Source organism: Dysidea avara, chromosome 3, assembly GCF_963678975.1.
Source record: "Dysidea avara chromosome 3, odDysAvar1.4, whole genome shotgun sequence".
Classification (NCBI taxonomy): Eukaryota; Metazoa; Porifera; class Demospongiae; order Dictyoceratida; family Dysideidae; genus Dysidea; species Dysidea avara.
Genome location: NC_089274.1, coordinates 38217938 through 38230788, shown reverse-complemented (window position 1 = coordinate 38230788; position 12851 = coordinate 38217938). Strand labels below are relative to the sequence as shown.

Genomic DNA, 12851 nt, shown 5'->3' with positions numbered 1-12851 from the left:
GTTGCTTTTAGTTTTGTGGACACATCTTTTTTTTTGTATAGCCAAGCTGTTTTTGTATGGGATAGTTATTACTGTGTTGTATCATAAATCAGATATCTTACTCTGGCTTTTCTAGACATAACATGTTGCGCACAGTTCATCGATAGGATGGGATACACTCTAAAACAACAATTTAGACATTAAAGTAAAACAGTCTTTTTAAAGAGGTGGTCTTTATAAAGAGGTGGCCACTAATTGAAATTACCTAAGTACCGTTCCATTCCACCATTCCATTCCATTCTACCATTCCAGTCCACCATTCCATTCCACTGAATCCAGACGCCCCTAATCTACAGCTCTGTTATACATGGGTAAGCAACTATTAACATCAAATTCTAAGTATCTCAAATGATGAAAAGAGCAGCAGGGTTGTTTCATATAGTCCCAGTAGCTGCCACAATAAGTAGGAAAGCATTTTCGTACCTGCCTAGTAATTAGTCTTCAAGTACATGTCCACTGAGTTGTCTGTACATGTTGTACATTGTCATGTTATGTATTTGTTCACATTGTCATGTTATGTATTTGTTCACTACAGATATGGAATTTTTCTGGTTTGTGATAATATTGATATGTGGTGTTCCATATTGCAGTGAGTTAATGTGTGTTTAGTTGAATTATGTACAGTATTATAAATACAGAAATATATAATAGAATATGTAGTAATTCAGAGAATCAATTAATCCTTTGGCCCCTAAGTTAATAAAAAAAGTGTTCCGTTAAATGCGAACGCCATTATAGTGGCTCTTGTTACATGCATGTGTTCAAATGCATGTATCTCTTAAACAAAATATCCTATGAATATATGGTTTGACCCAACTGATAATACAATACATTATATAATCAAGGTACTGGCAGATTGTTGTGTAGCCAACAAAGGATACAGAAAAATTATTATATCCCTCATATGTTTATCAAGGCACACAGTAGTGTGTAGTGCAGCCAAGAAAGCCGGAATACCACACTGTGAGTACATTTTACAGGAAGAAACAAAGCGCAATTTTCACGCATACGTACATAGCTCTGTGCTCCCTCTTTGAATTGGAATCATTTTTGTACTGCACATGCCCTCCACCTTCAGCACCCCACATATCAAATTTGAGCAATGCGATTGTGAAATATAAGCCTTCAGAAATCAGTTTAAGTTCTTCATTTCCTCCCCCCCCCATTAGTTTAGGGAGCTTGGGGGCTCAGATTATTCTTTTCGCACACTTTACAAAAACCATTATAAAATGCAAATGATTAGCTTGATTTTCATGAGCTTTGGTACACTTTAAGGATGTATTGAGGCACAATCACATATTAAGGGTGCTCGATAATATCTGAAGCCATACAATGCATGATTTTGTACTGTCTCTTACAACCAGACAACGTGTAAAATGAATCCATATGGTACTTATATTGGTAGTGGTTCCCCTTCTCTTCAACACAAACCAAACAGAATTTCGCTAGCCTTTACTGTTCTATAGTTACGTGAAATTCTTTCCAGAGCGCTTAAATCGAAACTAGTCCTTCATCTTTACCACTAGAGCGCTGGAAATTGCGCTAAATATACTAAAGGTTACAACTCACATATCTATGAAAAGTATTAATCCATAGCTTACATTGATAATAAGTAAGCGTTGAAAGTGTGTTTCACTAACCAAACCCTCACTTTTCCATCACCTTTACTCACGAAGCCATAGTGCTATGGACAACATCTTTTCATAGTCCTGTAGAAAATTTATCTGCTTATCTCTGTGCAAAATTTGAAGCTTTTACGGCTATCACTCAAAAACTAGTTTTATTTTTAGTAAACATGTTCAAAGATTGCGTGCGCCCAACATTATTGATATAATGACCACACAAATTCCTATTAACCGCAATCACCAACTTTTCAAAATAACATGTTATAAATGCTGTTCAAAACACAAAGAAGCTCTGTTTTCTCTTCTTCACACATGGGAACAGCTTCTTGCTACGCCTGGAGTCTTCAGCAAGTCGCTCTTCGTTAGGTTACGCTAGGCACGCCATCATCAGCAGCTTGTAATGCCTTGTGATTCCAGCTGGTAACATAGTCCCCTACATAAACAGCTTACAATACAAACTACCAGCATACCCTATCACTCAAAAAATCAAGGCACTAATGCATGTTAGCTACAAGCGAAACATGCGTTCACACTTGTCACCTTATAATAACACTTACTTTTAGACTAATTCATGCTAGTGTAACTCTTGATCCATCATACAATCATTTATCATTTGCTAACACTTCAGCGACAATTTTAAAGTAAAAAACATGCTGCTCTTCCTTGTGTTCTCTGGCGCAAAACACAGGCGCTTAACATGGATACTACAAGTATGCGTAGTAATGCCAATTATGATGCAACAGCTGCATGTGGTTTCTGGGCTGGCACTTAAATGGCTTCAAATATCAGCGAGCACCCTTAAGTTTGGTGCAAATCTGAGTAATAGTCATAGAGCTATGAACGATTATTTGCATTAAAAAAGGCTTACTTGTTGTCAGGGTAAACTGCTTATGGAAATAACTTAAAATCGGTATGCATATAGGTTAACCATCATAGCTCAAACCTTTTGTGGTTTAAAAGAAATCACATTAACAGTTATAGAGTTACAAGGTAAAACCAAATAACTGTAAATGACAGGGTTGAAATACTCTAATAGAACAGTCACCGCTGGGTAATAAAAAAAATGTCGAATAAACTCCAGTGTTTGAACCAGGGACCTCCATACTGAACACCCAAATCCTTAACCATTTAGCTGGTGCTATCACGGCTGATCTTCTACTTTATAAATGCTAATATCTACTCAATAGTTAATTTCATAGATCTACCAATAGAAAATCTAGAACATTCTATGCATCTTCTATAAAATCCTCAAAAAATGTGTGCTCTATTAGAGCATTACAAAAGTAATCAAATAAACTCTGTAATACAGTACTATTACAACTATTCTAGTATTCCATCGAATCAAAGCTGACATAGCCCCTTTTGGTACAGATCGGCAAGGTAATACACTACTATTTAGCCCCACTCATGCCAATTGTCATCATCATAATCATCATAAGTGTTATGCTAATAGAACTTGTGATAACAGAATGTAAATTGTATTCTGCCATAAAAGGTACAGATTTACTTTGTAGCAACTGAAACTTCATCATGTATCATGAAAATTTGAGACAGTCTAATAGAACAGTCACTGCGAAATCTTAATAGACAAATAGTATACCTAACTTGGAAGGAATTTACTTTGTTATAAAATGCTATTGCAAATTAATACAGGCACTACATATACAAGTATAAGAAAAATTAGGAATTTTAAATCAGAATAGGGACAGTGTGTAGTACTGTATTAAAAGCACTGAAACAAGCTGGATTGGAGTAGTATGTAATGTCCAAATAAAACAATGAGAAGTGAATATCCCTACTGTGTTATACTCAAAGTGCACAGTAGGGATACTCACTTCTTATTGTTTTATTTGGAGATTACGTACTACTCCAATCCAGCTTGTTTCATTGCTTTTATTGCAGTACTATACACTGTCCCTTCTCTAATTTAAAATTCCTATTTTTTTCTTATACTTGTTTGTGAACTTTTTTTGCAAGCTCATGACTACTAAATACCCTGAAAACCAGTCACAATCAGTGTTGGGGTAGTTACTTCTTAAAGTAACTACGTAGTTGTATATTACATATTACTTGCAACTAAACTATTTCGTTACAGTTACATATTACCCATAAAATAAAGTAACTATAATAATATTACATATTATATTTCTTTGTGTCCACAGCCTTAGACTGTCACGTGTGAAACTACCACCTTATCACGTGACATGATTGCGTTGTTGGACAATGTACGAATCTTGGTTTTAAGTAAAAAACTACATTTAGCTGGTGAATAAGCTTCATTCAGTAGGCTTTGTTACTTCGTTGTGGCTAGACGTTACTCAGTGGATTACTAACGAGATTAGTAACTTTGTTACTTGTAATAATATTACACTCATTACAGTAACTAAATTACTTAGGTAACGTGTTACATTTGTGAGTGAAGTAACTTGAGTTATATTGCCAGTTTTTATAGCATATTTCGTTATATTACTTTTTTACCACAAAAGTATTAATTATTATGTAACACGTTACCCCCAACACTGGTCACAATATTATTTTAGAGTTAAACACAGCACTATATATTACACATGTGCACCACTATATAAATTGCTAAACTGTAGTAAGTTGGATTCATGTAACTAAACATAGTGTTAGTCACAGCAAAGAAATGCGTTTAGGTCGGCATTTAGAAACACAAGCAACTTAGCCAGTTGTATGCTATAGCCACCACTTGAATGCAACATCACTACATGCAAACAATTACGACTTACCAATTAAGGAGTGTGGCAGCCATTTCCTTTGTTAGTCGTCATCCCTTACTGTGAGGTATAAAGACTAGTGATTGAAACGACTGCCATGCTCCTTAATTGGCGAGTTGTTTAATCACTTGCACTTGTGTGTGTACAGTACGTGGTAGCTACATTCTGTCATAGATTATAAAAAAAAATTCGGGTGAAGTGCCATTTTCCAAAGTTTTTTTTTGCCAATTTTGCAATAGTGGGTTTTCACCAAACTTTTTTACCGCCAAAGTTTTACTATGCCCAACTTTGAATACTGAGCCAAGTATGTTCAAATAGTTTGGTGCAATGTACACATGTAGATGGAAGCCCTATTGTAGTCTATTAACACTATCAGCGGAGAACCTTGATTGATGGCCATGGTAAGGATAAAAGGTAATTTACCACATAGTGTACTCACTGTATGTTTATCAATATACCAAAGGTTTTTTTGTTAAGCGAACTAGAAATGTTTCTGTGAAAGAATTAGGGCTGTAGCTATAGCCAGTTTTCCACTACATGTGTCAGGCATGCAGGCAGTAGAAAAATTCTGTTGAATAATGTAAAAAATAATCTGTAGCAACTTGACAGAAACATTTCGGGTCAATCTGAGGACACTTTTCAGCCTACTTTTACCCAACCAATACTGTCATAATGTTGTGAAGAAAAATCAAGTCAGGTGTTTGAGTTATATTATATCACAGGCCACGCCAACACCTTTGCCATCCCTACTATAGAGCGTATTCACGTGACGTCACAAATGCGGCATTTATTTAATACACCTGCGGCTTTTATTTGAGATGTGTGGATAAAGCCCCAATGGTGCAATAGAAAATAATTGCGTCGTCGTTCTTTCTAACAGACCTTGTAAAGGAGCAGCTATTTCGTGACTATGTGGTAACCACCTATGAATGGGTAACAACATACTAGAAGCATGAACTCATAGTTGGTCTACTTCCTGATGTAGCAGTGGAACGCTTCATCTTGTGTAGCGACTTGGCGGGCTCCATGGTGATTTTTTCAGAAACTATACTAATTACACTCATATCCCTGTAGTACTTTATTCTCCATTGATAGGCGACTACCAAACTGCCATTAAGTGGCTGTTCAGTGCATTTGTGATGGTGAAAAGACGCGCGGAAGAATTGTTTCGTTTTGGCCCGTAGTTTGTTGACACCAGAGGTAGAGAGAAAATCAATCCGTGGCATTATGGCAACAGTCTATTAATGGATAATGACATGCTAGAAGCACAATGGAGTAACTGGTCTGCTTTTTGAAATATTCACCACAGTACCCGCCATATTGTGACTTGCGTGGGCGAGCAGATGGGGCGTTCTATTGCGATATCAGAAAGTAGACCAGCTACGAGGTTGTACTTCTAGTATGCTATTACTCATCTATTGGTGATTGCCACATAGCCACGAATTGGCTGCTGCTGTACCAGGTCTGGTGGAAAGAACGAAAACGTGATTTTTTGTATTGTAGCATTGAGCTTCTTACCACATGTATTTTAAGCACCTCGTCTGTAATTTCTTTGTGAATACGTTCTATACAGTACTATCATATTTATAGCCATGAACAAGCAAGCACAAAATTATATCAGTATATATAGGCTTTGTATTTCTGTATTGGTAGAGCACTGCCTTGTCTTATATCATCTTCATTGCATCTGTAGATAAGAAGAACAATGATTTGTGTAAAAAGAAACCTCAAAGTCAGTTTATGGGTATATATTTAAAATAAGTGAGATCCACGCAAAAACAGCCAACTGTATAAAAAGGTTGCGGCCTTCAAAAAGCCTGGGTGAAAAAAGTTGCAAAATCAAAGGAGCTCATTATGTTGATAATTTTATGAATATGCACAAAGGCCATTATTAAAATTTATTATCACCAACAATATTGCAACTGCCACCTTTGATTTCACAACTTTTTCACCCAGGCATTTTGAAGTCTGCACCCTTTTTATGCAGCTTGGCTGTTTTTGCGTGGATTAACTTTTACTTGAAATTCAAAGCAGGGCTTTATTTATATTTTTATAAACTTCATTTAATTTACTTCACTCACCTTTATACATACAAAACATCCTCTCTTCTTTCTTCAGCATTAATGTTCTTTCCTCTGCACTATAGAGTGCCTGATTTCCCACCACTATCAACTGATTGTGGTTGGGGTTGGTAGGCGTACAAGGGCTCCGTCTGTTTGGTAGTAGCCTAATAGGCAACTTTTCTGTTGATCATTAACCATACCAGCATGAAGCTTGATAGTTAACCCGTTTATGCAGGATGGCTCAATTGTTATGAGAACAACTGCACAAAGATGCTTGGGTGTTATACCGCCACAGAAAGGCATCTTTTTCCAGAAGATGGCTTTTCAAAGCTGGATTCCTGGTTTTTTGAAATTGGTGTAGGGAAATTGTTCTCCCCACTAAATCCATTGGTATACAATGCCCACAATGATCAATTGGGTTGGGATGGCCATGCACCACGTAAGGGTTGTAAAAGTGCACCATGTACATATATCAGCAACACAGTACACCACAAAAAAATATATTTAATACTGTAGTGTTTGTGTGTTGTATATGATGCACATATGATATGTGCTACATATGTGCTTGAGCTTAAATTTGTAATTTGCTACATATGTACACTAGAGTTCATACAGCTATTGTCCATTTTTTATATTATATGCAATACTGCTGTAAATATAGTATAAAATTTGTATGGACTACAGGACACATGTGAAGTGCATCAATTGTACAGATGAGCCGCAGGAAAGCCACATATGTAATAAATTCACTTATTTGTAATTACGATATTTCAGAATTTATCTGTAATTTGTTCAATTACTATGAATCAATGTACAACATTTTCATTGTATTTTGATATATGACACTAAGTCATACATGCGTTAAAGTCATCAGTATCAGTCAAATAATTCTGTTGCCCACTCTGGAAAATGATCTGGCTTGGGCCTAGCCGAATTTCCATTCATTCCAGCTTTTAAACGCGTGGCTTTTCCGTGGGCTGTTCTCTTTTGCTGTAGTTTTCTGTCGGGGCTATCCATCATATCTTGACACTCTCGATTACGCCATGAAAGTCTATGGCATATCAAGTGTTTTTTGCTGGTTTTCTCCTTGGAATTTCATCGTCACTTCCACTCCCACTTTCATTAGTCTCCTCTTCATCTCTGTGGCTGAATCTTCTGAAGACATAAAATCTGGTTTCAACACTTTAGGACTCTTTTCTTAGTCTCGTCATCAATGGATTTTGAATCTTCCAAAGCCTTAAGTTGTGCATGTGTTTTTTATAACAACATATAAACAATCATGTTTACTATAATGTAAACTCACATTATGGTGCTATTGTCACTTCTGAGACTCTTTTGTAACACCTGTTCTTTTCTTGCCCTCTGTCGTGCATGCTGGCCCTTCTTTGACTTAAAGCACCTGTGCAATTCCAAAAAAAATTGACTAGCACAAAACTATAAGCCTCACATTTGACAATCAAAGGAATAACTTTCTCATCTTTATTGACAGCCATCACAATCTGTATAAGCGTCTTGTTTATTTATTTATTTGCGATATCATCAAACCTGGAACAATTATATCACAAATGATGACACAAACACTTGATCTCATAGCAGCGTACTTAACAGAGTAATTCCATTCCACTTCTCTCTCCACTGTCTAAAGCCTGAGCAAGTATTTCATGAACTGAAGCCTACAAAAACAAAGTACCACCAGTCGCTTTAATTTTAGGCTTACACTCAAGTCGCGAGGTATTGGCATTTTGCTTGATACCGTTTGTTCCATCCCACGTTGCATTTCTTCGACCATTTTCTTATCTTCCGCATAGTGGAGGCTTGAAGTTTTTTTGTCCTTCACAGAGTCGTTTCATGCCGACCATCACTGTGCTGTTGCCACGTTCAATTCTAACCAAAGTAAATATACACCATGTCTATTTTTAATTCCCACGCGTACGTACCTTTCGGTTTCATCTATTCGACCAGCCCCTTTTCCACTTCGGCTCCGAGACTTGTGGAAAAATCGGTCCGGGTAAAATCGGCCATTTCTAATCTCGCTTCAAGGTCGCTGCGGCGTAGTCCTTCCTCTGTCTTCATTTAAATTACTAGCAGTATTCACAGTGGAGTTCAAACGCTGATATCTCACACCGCTTGCCATTTCGCGAGGTAGTCAAGCAGCTGCCAACCGATTCTCCCTCCAATGGCATTCACGTGATACTTGAAGTGTCTTAAAATATTAGCGTACATTATGAGTTCCAGTAAAGGGTCTATGGTTCCACTGCGTTGCTATTGTGAACATTGTGGAGAATCTGAACCTACTTATGAGAGGCACAAGGTAGAAATTTTCGACGTAACAACAAAGGAATGGAAAAAAAAAAACAGCGTATGAGGAGACCGTACATGTATGTACCCACTAGCGTACAAGATACCTCACAAGATCTGAAGATGACAAGATTATAACTGGTAGGTAAACAGAACGTAATATTGGCAGCTAATAGGGAAGTATGCAATGCAGAACAGGAAACAATGAATGGTATTTCGCCTTCATGGACACCGTCACAGTTCTCATAATACATTGGTTCTAGAAACGTTATTTCAAAAGACAGGGTTGCTCCAAAAGGCTCAGCCTGTACAAGGGTGCAGCAGTTGATGATGGAAGTTAAAGTTGACAAATCTGCACTTTCGTGCGTAGTTTTGGGGAATGGAACAGTGAAGACAGTGTTTTAAACTAGTTGGCCACCTCAAAAATTCAACTGATTTGTGGAAGTTGGCATGACAATGCTGAAATGGATGCTGAAAACCTTGGGAGTCTATAGTATTATAAAGGGAAAACAAGCATGCAACAGGCCTAAGAAACTCCTTAACCAAATCAACAGCATATAGACTTTAGAAATGGAGAACAAAAAGAAAGTGATTGTAAGCGATTGAGTATAGTGTGCTTGCTGCTGGGTTGAAAGGGTTACAGTTGATTCAGGAAGATTTCTCACGAGTCACGACTCTGAGGTGTATATGATGAAATTCCTAAAACTATTCAGAGATTGTTTAAAGACAAGCAAGATGTCTGAAGATATAGAAAAGTATTGTGATGTATGTGATTCACATTAGACCACAGTGTAATCTGTAAATATATTGTGTGTCAGAGTGTGATACTGTGTTGTCAGAGGATACGATTGGCAAGCCACTGTGTTGTCCACATTTGTGGTGTTGTCAGAGAAGGCAACTGTGTAGTTATGGTGTGTCAGTGACACCGTGTCATTAGAGGAGACCACATATCATTAATCCATTGCAAAACAATACATTGAATGTGTCAGTCTGTGATGTTGTATCATCCGAGGAACCACTTGTAATCAATCCATGAAGTAATGCTGAGCCAGTTTGTGATCCTACATGTCATAAGAAGATACCATGGGTACTGCACAGAATAATATTGTATTAGTTTGCGATGCTATGTTGTCAAAGGAAAACCACTGATACACGTTATCTGCAAAGTATATACTGTGTCATTGTGTACAGGAAACCATTGACATTTCACTGTGTAATCAGCAAGTAGTTGCTTTCACCTAAAATAATAGCGTATGACTGCAACATGAGACTTCCAAGTCCACTGATAAGCAATTTAAATTATTGAGATGTACTATGCATGTGTGAGTGTATGTGTAGTATCTTTGAAGGTGCATGATTTGTTACACATGCATAACATATGTACTTCACATGCAAATTGTTTTTATTCAAATAGTACTGAATATGTGATGAATATGAAATGTAGTCTGATTACAAGTGTAGTACGTATGAAGCACATTCAATAACTGTATGTGATATATATGCGAACTGTCTCAAATACAATATTTGCTCAGGTGTGTATGTGACCAGCATGTACACTGGTTCACATATGGTGTGCATATAGTTGACTATATGCACTACTGTAGTGCATAGGTGTAAATATTTTTTTTTTCGTGGTGGTACATCTATGGTAATGCATACCGTTAAACACACTTTGCTACTGCAGGATCCCTAAGTACCAATACAGTGTTTTGCCTAGATTGTAGGAGCAGTGGATCACAAATTGCTCCTAACCTCTAATACTTCAAAACCACATTAGCAAAACAGAAGCACTGGAGGAAAAATTCAGACAATGCAGCAGAATCTGTAGCTTGGCTGTAGCACTGTAACATCACCCCCAACACATGACAGTCTGCCTATAACGTGAACAGTGTATAGTCACAGCATACCACTCCCAATACAAGTGGATATAAGCAACATATCATGTTTGTCTTTATAGAAACCCATGCAGGAATTTATTTCCTGTAAATCATTGTAGACCACTGACCTGTGACATCATAACCACAAATTGTATTGTTTACCAGTGGAGCAAATAGCTGAATATATTCGGTAGAACAAGACACAGTACCTGCCTAGTTAAGGCAATGACATCAGACTTGAACATGACAAATAGATCTAGCTAACCAAGTGCTTTGTTTGATTCATATAGCTTTACTAGACAGTTATTTGGTTCAGAACTGGAGGTTATTGTTATTTTTGGCAGCACCAGTTGACGACTTTAACACTAACAGTTGCTGAATTGATGGAGACAGCCAATACAGTTAAGGAAGTGGGTTCTCAGACTCACACATCATTACATTGGGAAGTTGTATTGCCTTGTCAACAGTGTATACGTACCTTTTTATGCTACCTCTCCTAGTAAACTTTGAAGCAACTGCTACAAACTGGCAATGGACAATATACATTAGTACAATTTAAACCTATGAAATGGATGAGGTAATCATGGTAAACAAATACAGCTGTGGTTAGGATGTACGCATGTGCAAAGTAGGCACATAATCATTATCTGTCACCTTAACACTATGTTGGCACTACTCAACCTTCAGCTGATTCCTTTTCCCCTCCCACCCAACCCACTAAAGGTATTGGTGACCACTCCCAGCATGTGAGAATGGTAGTATCTCAGCTTGTGACATGGGTGGTATTCATTGTACTCATAAGCTGTATCTGTTGTGTTGCAATCAATCAATGGCTACAATAATGTTCATTGTGTTTGGTAGTACCATTAATGCCTTGTGTCATATGGCAACTATGGTATGTACAACTATAATGAATACAATTCTCTCCATTCAGGGCATGCAAGCAGTATTTTGCAGTGCAAATCTTATGCATATATGACAGTGTACGTAGCATATTTTCTACTATGGTAAATGGTGCAGTGGTGATGGAGCCATCACTACCAGGTATTTTATTGGTGTGCTTACAGTTCATTGAGGTATTTTCAATTCCTCCTGGTTTAAATCAATTCAAAATAAAAGTGTCAAGTGTGTATTATACTGGTAGGAGCTAGCCTATTAGTGCCGTCAGCTGATTGCCCAGTTGACGTCTCCATCCTGCTATAGTGTGGGATGTGACAGTACAAGGGCTCCACCTAGGTATCTGTCTATAATTTACAAAATATAGGTCCTTACTTGACTCCCTCCCTGATCTGATGTATGGTTTTAAGGGTATATGTATGGTTGATGTTTCGACGGTATAGCACCCAAGCGTCTTTGTGCAGTTGCTCTCATACCATTTGAGCTATCCTGCATAAACAGGTTAGCTATCAAGCTTCATGATGGTATGGTTAATGATCAACAGAAAAGTTGCCTATTAGGTTACTACCAGGCAGACTGAGCCCTTGTACACCTACCAACCCCATCACAATCAGTTGATAGTGGGTGGGAAATCAGGCACTCTATAGTGTTGAGAAAAGAACACACAATGCTGAAGAAAGATATGAATCAAGCACTGTTTGAAAAGCACCTCTGCAATCAAAGTAGCCACTGAAAAATACGGACAATTTCCATTATGAAGGGAAGCCATCACGTGCTGCTGCCAAATGGACACCTTTTGCTGTCAGCAAAAATGAATGGGACAAAAAGGAGGACTCTGGTAAGTCCATGAAGAATGCATTGTACTATTGTGCTGCATGATTAAGAGTCTGTAATGAACTCTTATTATGCATGGACTCTTGATAATAATGCGACTATGTATTTAGCTATCAGGTTGTGTATTCAAGGTATTACTACATTTGCTTAGTATAAATTGCTATTCCATGTACTATGAGGCCAGGGAAATGTGAGGCTCTAGCTCCATACTAAGAATCAGCAGTGGCGTAGCCAGGAAAATTTTTTTACCGAGGCAAAGTTTATCTAATCCAAAACAGCCAAGCTGTAAAAAAAAGTGTACGGCCCTCAAAAAGGCTATGGTGAAAAAAGATGTGAAATTCAAGGTGGCGGCCAAGAAATGGCTGTGATGGTAGGTTAATGGTAAAAATTTTAATAACGACAATTCAGGTGAATTTTTGTGCCGCTTGGTCTTGGCAAAAAATTCACCTAAATTGCCGTTATTAAAATTTTTACCATTAA

The 12851-nt window shown here is 37.5% G+C and overlaps 1 long non-coding RNA gene across 1 annotated transcript; it reads right to left on the bottom strand.

The window, feature by feature from the left end:
• Nucleotides 1-7164: 7164 nt before the first annotated feature.
• LOC136250900 (uncharacterized) lies at nt 7165-10131 on the bottom strand. The gene is made up of 6 exons (XR_010698807.1): nt 8403-10131; nt 8183-8349; nt 8067-8138; nt 7913-8010; nt 7769-7864; nt 7165-7701 (listed from the first exon to the last, which is right to left on the bottom strand). It is a non-coding gene; the product is annotated as an uncharacterized lncRNA (long non-coding RNA).
• Between the last annotated feature and the right edge of the window lie 2720 nt (nt 10132-12851).